Genomic DNA, 13056 nt, shown 5'->3' with positions numbered 1-13056 from the left:
TGTCACACAATCCCTGTGAAGAATCAGTAACCGTTTGACTCTCTTCTCCTTTAGAGAGACATCTGTAGGAAATGAGAGAGCAGCTGCAAATCTCACTTCCTCTGGATCTTAATTAGCTCCAAAGGTGGGTACAGGGAAGTGGATGTTGATCGACTGCAGGGATTACATAACATAGCAATGTCACATGAGCCCCGGGAGAGCCAATACGACACCATTGGAATGGCGCCAACACAGAAAGTGAGTATAGATACTATTAATTTACAAGAGGGATTAATACAGATTGAGAGCAGTGGACAGCTCCTTTCAATAAAGTCGTTCCTCCACTTCATGTTCTAAAATCATTATTATCTTGAAAAATGTGTAGGAAATTCCAAATTTGTGGCATTTTTATGAGGATGTAAAAAATCAGATTTTATTAATCCATTTAGTGTTTGTTAAAATACAAATACATAGTATTCTGCAGGGGTAGAAACAGTCAATAGTGATTGGGAAGTGAAGACTTTTAACCTATGACCAGTATGCAGTAGTATTTAAGTCATCTTGCCATTTGTAGCAATTGTCGGTAAAGCAGTACATTTTTCTATTTTATAATAGCACAGTCATAGATCGCAAAAACATTGCTGCTGTCTTGTACCACGCTGTAAATTTACTGCGTAGAGCTGGGTGCTATTTCACTATGGTCTGTATTCCGTTTCCAAGGTTCCCAGACAGACTGTCATTGCCACAGCAACTAGCTTCTGGGAGCAATGCCAATTTTTTTTCCAATTGCAATAAAATTGATACTGAGCATTGAATAGCCTGTGCAAAACATTTATTGCATTACACTTTAGTAAAACATGGATAAGGGTTAATTAAAAAAGCCTGTAAAGCATCACATACAAGATTTAGCTGCTGGGAAATGTTTCTTTGTCTAAAGCTCCTCCTGATGTGGGTTACATAAGACTTCTATATCTAGGAGACAACAATCAATTTCTGATTACATAAAAGCAAACTATGGCTGCCTATGATCTAACCAGAGGATGTACATGTAATTAAACTGGAAAGGAATGAAGAAGAACATTGCCATTCACTGTAAAGAGGTTCTCCACTACTGAACTAACCTTTTTCAATATCCTTAATGTACTTGGTAAAATAATAAAAAAGGATATACTTATCTCGTTAACCGGTGCCAATCAACCATTCTGAGGGATATGACCCCAGTAGTCTTGTGACATTGGCTGCATTGCTCATGTGATATAAACAATCAGCATCCACTAATGGAGTATAGCGCTTAAGTGACATAAACAATATTATGACAGTGCCGGGAGACACAGCGCTTGTAGCAGCACCAGCCCAGGAGGTAGCCTTTTTTTTTTCTTCGCTACGCACATTAGGGACACTTAAAAGGTATTGTCTAGTAGTGGACAATACTTTTAAAATGCACCAAATGCAACTGATGTGTAAAAATTGAAAGTTGAGTTGAGTATTCTTCATTTACAATATGTGGACTTGGATTATTTCTTTAGATCCTCATCTTTTGACCAGATTAGAGAACATTAGTGATGATCGAGCATGCTTGGCACTGCTCTTTACTTGATTGATAGGCTGCTTAAAGGGAGCCTGTCACGTACAATATACACTCAGCACCACGAGCAGTTCTGGGTGCATATTGCTAATCCCTGCCTAACCGTCCCTGTATACACTAGCATAGATAAAGAGATCTTTAGTAAAAGTATTTCTAAAGAGCTTTTATCATATGGTAATGAGGCCAGGGACTACTCACAAGGGTGTTAGTTCTCTTGGCTAGTCGGCCCCCTTAGCATGTAAGCATGCCCCTGTGGGTATGCTAACTTGCTAATTAAAGCACAACATCAGAGGATGCAATGAGCATAATGAGCGACGGTCAGAAGCAAGTGACAGCAACGGCAGAGACAGTAAGGCTGGAGAAGGTGAGTAAAGATTTGGAGTTTTTTTTCTTAGAGACGTGTGTTTTCTCCGGTGCGTGTCACATGGAACACCTCCGTGTGGTCCGTATGCAGACCATGTGACACCCGTGATGCCAGAGAAAAACGGACATGTCTACGTGTGGTGCACACGGGCACACGTATGCTCCACACGTACACACGGTCCATGGCAGAATACGCACGTGAGCACAGACCCATTAATGTTAATGGGTCTACGTGTGCCTGTGTCTCCGGTACGTGAGGAAATGGACCAAACATGAGACACTGACGTGTGAAAGAGGCCTAAAAAGGTATCAACCATTGAGGACTCTCAATTTTAACTAGCTTCCTACCTACTAGCTAACACAGTACAAAAATTCATTTTTTCTGTATTAAAATAGCAATCATTCAGATAAAAAAAAGTCTTAGTATCTTTGTGAGTATCAGTATTATTATAAAAACTGATAAGGTCTCATGCATGATGAAGAGAACGCTTACTACGGTATTTATTACCATCTTTTCAGTTAGCCATCAAAGTTATCAAATACTGAGGACTCGCAAATTTGATTGTTTTATTTATCTACTGCTAACATGGCACAAATACATATTTTTCCCACTCTCCTTAATGCATTTGTCTGCCCACTTACACTGGGAATAATTTTTTTTTAGGCCTGTTTCACACATCAGTGATTCTGGTACATATATGACAGTTTTCATACGTACCAGAATTACAGACATACACATACCCATTAAAATCAATGGGTCTGTGCACTCATCAATGATTTTTCACTGATTGTGTCTCCGTGTGGCGTATACACATGTACGTGTTTCCGCATGGAGACAAGTCCATTTTTTTCTAGCATCACTGAGGTCCCACGGACTACACTATGGTGTGATCCGTGAAACATGTACCAGAAAAAAATGTATCTTTGCAATAAAAAGCTTTTTATACTCACCTTCTCCAGCGATCCTGTCTTTGGCCACTGCTACCTACTGCTTCCAAGCTGGCTAATTATTCTCATGCATATGCACTGCACAGCCAACCCAGAAGTAGCTGAAGAGGTTAGAGAGTGGCGGCCAGACACAGTATCCGGGAGACTTCAGCACCATGGACAGCAGGAGCGGGGACAGATGACTTTATATCCATGTGCTATCACGAATCATGGATAGCACATTGAGAACACACGTGTGCCATGGATCACAGCTCTCGTAGGGACATATGTGTTTTTAACACGTCAGTGAAAAAAATCTGTGTTTTTCACTGACATGTGAAACAGGCCTAAATGTGATTTGTAGTGATAGTGTAGTGTTGGCCTTTTAAATGTAGCAATTTTTAATGTGATATATTGTGGTCACACTACATGGAGTACTCTCTGTTCACTGAGATATGAATAAAGCTGGTGGTGGTAAAGAATGACTTTAAATGCTTTTATGTTTCATACATTCTGTTTATTATTAAGTTGAAGTACCGACAGTCACCCTGCCAGCAAGGTTAGTCATGATCAAGGATATCTGTCATTATAAGAGGTATAAACTCTTGGAAATGTACAGTAATGCACAACTGTTATAGGTGCTCACACATGCTGTGTTTCCCTTATCTTCTTTATGTATCTGTATTTAATGTCAGTTTGTGCTCAAAGTAATTCTGCTATATTTCTGGAAATTACACTTTAAGGATTTTTCCACACATAGCATTTGCTTTTTTGGTAACTTTTTGATCCCAGAGATTTTTAAAGTTTTCTTCAATATATTTGCTATTAGCCAAGAGCAAACTACTTTACAACAGTGCATTTTTTCCTGTGATGTTTTTCTCTTCCATTCACTTCCACTTTTTGGGTCAGACGTTTTTTACCTGCATGTAAGATTGACATTATTTCAGGCTTTTTGTGGATCTTTTCTCCCATAGAACTCCATTTGTTTTTGTGTCTAGATTTAAAACAAATATCATGTTTCCTGCAGTTTTTGATTGTTTTTTTGATGAGGCATTTTTGGCTTATATGTCACAATAGAAATCATGTGATTCAAAGAGGTATTTTTGAATCAGTGACCTGTGAATCAGAAAATTAGTTTTGCCATGTTTTCTACATTCTGCGTTATTTATACATGAATGAATAAAGTCAAGTGGAATTGAATTGTACTAGAATTTTACAAAAATCCACATTCACAAAGCATTTGTACACCAACATCACCATCTGACAGTCATCGCTATCTGACAGTGGACCAGGAACTGAACTGTAAAATGTTTCCTTAAGGGAAAAGTTAGAAGAGAACATTGAGTCATGTGACACCTTTGGCGGAATTACAAAATATAAAATCTGGGCCTGCAGCAAGAAGGCAGACTAGGCATCAAGATCACCAGGGGATCAGATGTGTATGCAGCAGAACAGGCCTGTGTTATCTGCAATGGAATCATCTGGAAGTGAAGAGAGCCAAGAGGAACCGGAAGACCGACTAACATCACTAGAGGAACCAGAAGACCAACTAACATTACCAGAGGAACCCAAAGAACAAACACTGTCACCAGAGAAACCCAAAGACTAAATGCCATTGGCAGAGGAACCCAAACACTTAATATAGTCATCAGAGGAACCCAAAGACCAAATACCGTTACCAGAAGAAGATTAGACTACATGGTCAAGCACCAAAATCAGAGCACCAAACTCAGTCTCCAGAGAGAAAGAACAGACTACGTGATCAAACACCGAAGATTGGACCTCAAGAACCAGAGACTAGGAATTGAACATTTGTTCCAGTGCAGCAAAGTGAGCTGGGTCATTACTTCCTGCCTTGACGTTGGTGTACCGCTAAGGTAGATAGTTTTATGTAAAGTCAATGTTTTCTTGCTTAATAGTATATTATGACAATAAGCAGGCCTGTGTTATCTGCAATGAAATTATCTGGAAGTGTAGTGAGCCAAGAGGATCCTGAAGAATGAATACCGCCATCAGAGGAATTGGAAGACCAATTAACATCACCAGAAGAGCCCAAAGACCAAATACTGTCGCCAGAGGAACCCGAGGACTGAATGCCATCACCAGAGGAACCCAAACACTGAATATAGTTGTCAGAGAAACCCGAATACTATTGCCAGAGGAACCCAAATACCAAATACCGTTACCAGAAGAAAAACAGACTACATGGTCAAGCACCAAAGCCAGAACACCAAACCCAGTCTCCAGAGAGAAAGGACAGACTACGTGATTAAACACCAAAGACTGGACATCAAGAACCAGAGACTGGGAAATTAACATTTGTTCCAGTGCAGCATCCAAGTGAGCTGGGTCATTACTTCCTCTCTTGACGTTAGTGTACCGCTAATATAGATAGATTTATGTAAAGTTTATGTTTTCTTGCTTAATTGTATATTGGGACTATAAGTAGGGCAATACCGATGCTCCTGTGATGGAACGAGATAGATTGGGTCAATATTATGGGAATTGTTCATAATAATTTCCAATGATTGTGTGCACCAGGTCAGTTGGGTGTAACTGTGAAACGTGTCAACTGTAATTAGATTTTTTTTCCTCTAAACTTCTGCCTTGCCTTTTACTTCCCCATTTCTTTTCCATCTCCCTTATCCTGTCCAATAACTAGCTGTTGGAGTCACCACTGAGCTGTTTTTTCTGCATGTTGCATTTCTGGCCCCTGTGTTACACATGAACACGTTGAGTGTTTTTACTTCAGCATTTATAAGACACAATCACTAGTACGAGGGGCTGCTGATAAGTCTTTGGCTTTGTGATTTTTTTTTGTTTCTATGGTAACGAATGTTACATCACATGAAAGTCTTATATATCTAATATATGTTTTAAAAATGTTGTGTTTGTTGCTTATGGCAACAGTGTTGTACGCACGCAGGAAAACAAAATGGCGGAGTCTAATGCAATATTCACAGCAACTGAGAGCAGAGGAGTGATAAAATTCTTGTTTTTGCAAGGAAAGTCCGCAATGGATATTCATGATGATATATGTCGCAGACATTGGGGGATCAATGCCCTTCATATTCCACAGTTAAGAACTAGGTTGCCAAATTTAAAATGTGCCACTTAAGTATCAATGATGAGTAACGTCTTGGACGACTGAGAGTGGTAGTTGTCGATCATCGATGTTGTGCACAACCTCATTCTGGAGAATTGATGAATATCAGCTAAAGCAATAACAGACATCATGGGGATTTCTTGTGAACGTGTTTGTGTCCTTAGCTTTCTCATGTCCAAATGTTCATAGATATCTGTAAAGTGGGTCCCCAAATGTATGCCAACCGATCAGAGAAGCATGCGAATGAAAGCTTCCGGTCCATTTGTCAGCATTTCCGGACTGATAAGAACTTACTGGATTGACTTGTCACTATGGATGAGACCTGGATTTATTTGTATAACCCTGAAAACAAGTAGCAGTCAAAAGAGTGGAGGCACAGTGGTTCTCCTCTGCTCACACTGCACAAGTGAACACAGAAAAACTGGCAGAGCAGGGGTTCCAGTTGGTTGATGACCCACCTTATTCTCCAGATCTAGCTCCCTCCAACTATCATCTGTTTCCAAACCTGAAGAAACCTGAAGAAACGAATTTCACACCATTTCTGATGCCATGGCTGCTACAGATGCCTGGTTTGAGGCACAACCGAAATCCTTCTTTTAGCTAGGCTTACAGAACTTGAAATACCAATGTAAGAAGTGTGTTGACATCAGTGGAGAGTATGTGGAATAAATGTAAAGTTTCATCATCCTATCAGTAGCCTCTTGTATATCCTGCCTTGTATATTTAGGGGTATATATTTTTAGCCCATACACTTGTAATATAAGTAGAGCTTGTCTGCATATTTTGAAACTATAAAAGCAATATAATCCAGTAAAGAATAAAGTTACCCAGCCATGTGTAATCAATAATCCTATTGTGAATGTATAATCAATAAAGTTAATATATCCAATGTTTTTTATTTATATTCTATATTTGTGTAAAATGTAGTAGACCACAAACATAGATTTCCAGTATTGCAACGTAAAACAGGTTTGGTGCAGGTCCCCTTTGTTCTGTGGTTAAGGCACATTAGTTAATATTCAGTGACCGTCAAGCAATCTTAAAAGAGATGCTGGATCTGCTGCTCTACACTAAATTATTCAGATGACTGTAGTCATATTTGCTGATGGGACTAGTAGGATTTTCATGTCAAAACAACACTCATTAAACTGAGTGCTTCAGTGAAACCAGCAGATTTTTGTTTTAATCTGTTTGTGATCCTCATGTCTGCATCGAAAGACCAAAGGTTTGGCTTGTACAAACATCAGAGGTAACAGATGTCCCTCCTAAAATATCAAAGCCGTCTGTATATCAAGATAGAAATGCGCATCAGCATGCAGGTCCGCCTATATAATATGCTACTTATCTACTAATCACATAAAACAACAGATTTATTTGCAAACTGTATATGTTTCTTTATCCAGAAATTAAACTAGTGACATCCGTGGTGGAAGCATTTGCATAATATTATATAACAGTGCCTGTTTTCTATATTTTACGTGTTCCATGCAGAGGCGTATCTAGGAGTCGAGCACAAGGAATGCAAAGCACATCTGAGTGTGCCCTTAACCATATAACAATATTTACAACTACAGTGGTGTACCTGAATCGTGAGTATACGGGAAATCAGTAGATGACTGCGCTGTTACTGAAAATAAATTTCTATTTATAGACAATCACTGATATTTCTGCCATACAGTGACCAAATAGCAGTAGATGCCAGTTATGCGGGACATAAAGGAAACTTGTCACCTGTAAAATGCTATTAATCTGCAAAAATTAGGTTACTCTGCAGGTTAATAGCATTTTAATCCTGCCCGACGCCTGCAGATTGAACCTCACTGCCTTGAGCAAATTAACTTTAATCCAACATTCTGGTTTCGGTCACAGGGGTGGCGATGGTAAGGCTTCAGTCATTGTTCAGTGTATAGTGAGTGGCGGCTCTATCCGTGCCCTTTGCATTCCAATGCAATGATATCCTCATCAAGTGATGAGCGGCTGTCAGTTAGTACTGGGGGCATGGTTACAGGTGCCACTCTCCATACACAGAGCAGTGTCCAGAAAACTTACTCTTGTACCATGGATCTAACAGAGTGGCAACCCAGTAGTCAGCACTATTTCTAATCATAACAATACTTGGCATCATGTTGCAGATAGTGCAGAAAGAAGGCGCTCATGTGCCGGATGCTTCCATGAGGTCCACGTACATGGTTTGTTGGTGTTGGGGTAACATTCAAGCTTGCTTCTGTTACGAATCGGCTCCGCCATAGCCGCAAGCAGCCTGCTGCGGTTCCTGTTGTGCCCAGGCACCGGCTGACGTTATTGGCCGTGCCTCAGGTCGTCCAGCTGGCTGCTTCCTCCTCTACGTCTAAGTGCGGAGAGGTGGCTAGTGCGCATGCGCACGCCGATTTACCCCAGACACAGCCTAAATCCAGTGTTTCGCCTAGTGAGCATGCTCAGCCTGATAGTGCCATTTCTGAGGGTAAGTCCTTGGTTCAGGCTACTGAGCGTGCTCCTACACTCAGTGCGAAAAGCCTCTTTGCACAGGTACTTGGACATCGCTTCATGTCTAAGTCCTGTGCTGTGCCTACTGAGCATGCTCAAGCAGATAGTCTGATTTCTGAGACTGTTGTTCAGGCTACTGAGCATGCTCAGTCACTTAGTGCATCAGAGGCTAGGCCCGGGAAGGACCTCACTGGGCATGTCCGTGAGGTAACAGGCCCTGATAAACTGGCACGCATCAGGTGTCCTGATGATGTGGCCACTCCGGTCTGGCTCGCAGAGGCCCGCCCCTATCACTTGCCACCTCATCATTGGTCATCAGACGATGACTGGTGAGGTGTTTGGGGTGTGGCTGCCATGAGGTCATCAGTGATGTGGTTGTTCCGGATAGGCCGCTGGTGATGTCACTGATGACATGGCACTCTGCTATTGGATCCTGGAGCCTGGAGGTGCCATTGTGGTCCACACTGGGTTTGTGGGGGACCCTAGGTAATTAAAGGGATTGGAGACAACATGGAGGTGCACAGTCTTCTTATATGCTTGTTGTGAGCACACCTCCATTTATAGAGCCCATTGCAGCTACAGCCTGTTAGATTGGAAGCAGTAAGGTAGGGATAGGCGTCCAGTGCCAGCCACGTCAAGACACCAGTGGCTGGGCATGATAGGGTCAGGCGCCGCGCTTCCCTCCCACTGTCTAGTCCTGCTAGTGCAGCCCAGTGGAGTTAACTGGGCTGCGGCTGCTGCGCCACCTGTCCGGTTGTGCCCTCTACGTGCACGGACAGTGTATCCCGGGACCCCTTTGGCATTAACAGGGAGTTCCTGGGCTGGGTGTGTGGACCCTGTTCCCCTCGTATCGGCTTCCCAGTCAACGCTACCGGTGTGACCACCTGGCCTGCCATGTCCTGTACACACGTGGCCAGTTGAGAGCCCTGGTGTCCAGAAATGCTAATCGGGGGACCACTCGGTCCAACGTGTTGAACACACCTGGCCGATAGGGAGCTTTTGCGGCGGTCTTCCGGTCAACGCTACCTGGTCACCACCTGGCCTGACGTTTCGGTGTAGCGCCAAAAGTACACCGAAATGCTAACTGGGTTGTTGTCCGTTCTGACGTGTCCCTACACACAAGACCGGTTCCCAGGTCTCCAGTGTTATTTCAGAGCCACCCAGCTCTGTATTCGCCGCCTAACCTTTGGGTTGCCAGCAGCTACTTTTCCATCTGGGAGCACGGTGGACCCCGACTGGCGCTTGGGAATACACCACCTTATCCTAATCCGCCAGTCCCCCCGTAACAGCTTCCTCTGTTCCCTCCCAACAACCATAGACAGCAGAGAGGGGATCAATATCTTCATCTTCTCCTGACTATTGTGCGCCCATCATTTTTTCCTCTTTGTACTCCTCCATTTGTTCTTTGGCTCCTGCACCTTCACTAAGAGTTTGTCTGGTATCATGATCCCCCCTCGATTGCTGTACTTCACTCTCCTATGCCACCTACCTGTGCGGCGACAGACCGAACCTTAGAGAAAATTGTATGCCTTCCGCATCATCCTTTGCTTCCTCCTCTTCCTCTGGAAAACTACCTCCTCCTACAGACTATTCAAAGTGTGCTCCAGCAAGTAGATGACCAGAATAGTGATGATAGCATTGTCAGCGCTAATCATCTTAGTTGTCATTTCAAAACTATGCAGAAGCATGCAGAGGTCATTCATTTGTGCCCACTCCGCAACAGTGATTTCCCAACAACTGGATTGCATTGGCCCTGGCTATGTGTCATGAGATACTGCACTAGGGCTCATCGCTGCTGCCACAGTCGCTGCAACATGTTCAGACTGGAATTCCACTGTGTCAGCACAGCACATCTCAACTGGTTAACAGGTAGGCCAAAAGACCTCTGTAGCAATGCAAGTCGATGAGCTGCAGGGTGCGAACGGCAGGATTAACCACGCAACAAAAGTGCCTTCTGCAGCAGTGCATGCAGATTTGGATAGTGGCCTAAAAATTTCTGTACAATCAGGTCGAGGATGTCAGCCATGCAAAGCACGTGTTGTTAGTTTCACCAGCAAAGGCTGCCACCAGGTTCACACCATTATTGCACACGGCCTTCCCTGGTTCTAGGTTTAGTGGAGACAGCCATTGCTTAAACTTGGCCTGGATAGCTGTCCACAAATCTACAGCTATGTGACTGCGTTCTAGTCTGCATTTTAATTTCAACACTGCCTGATTGTGGTGAGCCTTGGCTGCGCAGTACAGAGGTGGGGCGATTCTCTCTGCACTGATGGAATGCATGTCACATTATGGGAGAGATTGAAGAAACAGGTGGAGGTCATAGAGGAGGTGGAGGAGCCAGAAGCAGTAGAGGAAGTGATAGATACAGGGATTTGTGCCTGCTCTCGATAAGATTCAATCATGTCTCAACTAAAATCTGATCCTAGGTCTCTTCTACATGTTCCCAATGTTGGTACATACTGGTCAACTCACTTTGATATGTATATAGCTTTTTCTTCAACTCTACCCACAAGACTTCAATTGATTTGAGGTCTGGGGACTGCAGAGGCCAATAAAGCATATCTATTACATTGTCACTGAACAATTTCTTCGACAATCTCAATGTGTGCTTTGGGTCATTGTCCTGCTAGTAGAACACTGCAGTATTTCGTTCTTTCCATACCTATAGTACTCAAGTGTATGAAGTAACTCATCTTGTTGGTTACTCACATACCCCTCAATATTGAGACCACCATTAATCCTGATAAAGTATAAAAACTCCTATGGCTGTGAAACAAACACATACTTTCATGAATAATATGGGGTAGCGGGGAAACGGGGCCCCTAAGCTATTCCTTAAGCTAGGGGACCCTATGCTATCTCAGTAATACTCCTGATTGTGGAGAGGCCTGAGTCGTCTTCCAGGCCCTGCTCCTGACCAGTCCTGATCTGATTCCTCCCCAGGGAGCGACAGGACAGGAGTGTGATGAAATATACAGACAAAACAAGTGAAAACCAAAACTCTGTCACACAGCATGCACGCACAAACCTAAAGAAAATAACTGGTTTAGGAGGAAGAACAAAAGCAGAAAGGAAGCTACCAAACAGGGGTAAACTCCACACCCACACTAAGAAAAAAACACAACTTTTGCCAGTACGTCTGGGACAACATACATCACAGACCAACATAGAATAAAATATAGTTACATGGGTAGAAGGTTTCAACCAGCATAAATAGGAGGGGGCAGATGTGATAGGCTTCCCCACAACCTGTGACCAAAGGAGCAAGTAAGCCAAACCAGCATAGATTAGCCTGCCTATGAATCAGCACACATTAGGTCGATGCTCAAGTTTACCTGTGTTGATCTCAGACACCAGACAAACCAATGGGCGGAATATCAGAATTTGCAAATCTGAACAGTGTCCAATGCCGTCCTGACAGTCGGTGAAGTTTGTGAAAAAAACAGTTTGACAGAAATCATTAGATTTCCACCATCAAACTTGACAGTACTTTGATTATCTATGCTAGCTCCGGTTTTCCTTGTTCTTCCCTTTGTTTCTTCAAGTCCCATTTGCACCTATCAGAGCCTAGTGTATTATTTTTTGTCTCATTGCTCCAAATTACTTGTTTCCAATTTTCTACTGTCCACTTTTTGTACTTTTTGCAAACTGAAGCCCATATTTCTTATGACAATATTGAAGTTGAACCTTCTTCACCTTTTTTCAGGCCACCATTACTGACTTGTTTAACAGTACTTGCATGGACATATGTGACCTCACTATTTTAAAGTATGCAAGCCACGTCCACTGCAGTTCTTGTTGTGCAAGAAATTAAAGACCTTGTGATGAGCCAACTTGTTGATTCCTCTTGGCTTTTGAATAAATGGGCAGACTTAATTTTGTATTCTTCAAAGTGCCATGGCACTCACATGATGCAGTTTTGCAATTTTCTTGGCCAATAGACCTCTATCGATGAGCGGGATGATGCTGTTTCTCTTTTATTGGAAAATCTCCTTCATGGCTGCTCCTCAACTCAAACTAGTGAACTTTTGCTTTGGAATCAACCTAAATAACACTCTGAGATATTAGGGAATCTGAAAACAAATTGAATTTGTGGTATACAAGAAGAAAAAGATTTTTCTACTACCAGGAGCAAAACAGGAACAATGCAGTGACATGACAAGAATCTGCATAACTAATCATATGTTAAATACTTGCAAGTCAACTTTATATATGAGATAGCCATTTATTATTAGTCAGGAGTAGAGTTGAGCGCGGTTCGCGGTTCGAGGTTCTCCAGTTCTAAGCTCGAGTGATTTTTGGGGCTGTTCTTGATCGAACTAGAACTCGAGCTTTTTGCAAAAGCTCGATAGTTCTAGATACGTTCGAGAACGGTTCTAGCAGCAAAAAGCAGGGCTTTTTACAGCTACAGTGAGCAGGAGCCATCGCTGGCAGCCTGCCAGAAGCTGGTAACCAAGATAAACATCGGGTATCCAAGCAAAGCGCTTTGGTTAGTAACCCGATGTTTATCTTAGTTACGTGCAGGAAGCCCACACTTCCCCGCTCAGCTCACTCCGCCCCCTCCTGCCCGCGGCATGTACACATACATACACACACGCACACACACACACAC

The sequence above is a fragment of the Anomaloglossus baeobatrachus genome, chromosome 1, assembly GCF_048569485.1.
Source record: "Anomaloglossus baeobatrachus isolate aAnoBae1 chromosome 1, aAnoBae1.hap1, whole genome shotgun sequence".
Classification (NCBI taxonomy): domain Eukaryota; kingdom Metazoa; phylum Chordata; class Amphibia; order Anura; family Aromobatidae; genus Anomaloglossus; species Anomaloglossus baeobatrachus.
The sequence above is the reverse complement of the archived record's forward strand: the minus strand, read 5'-3'. Positions refer to the sequence as shown.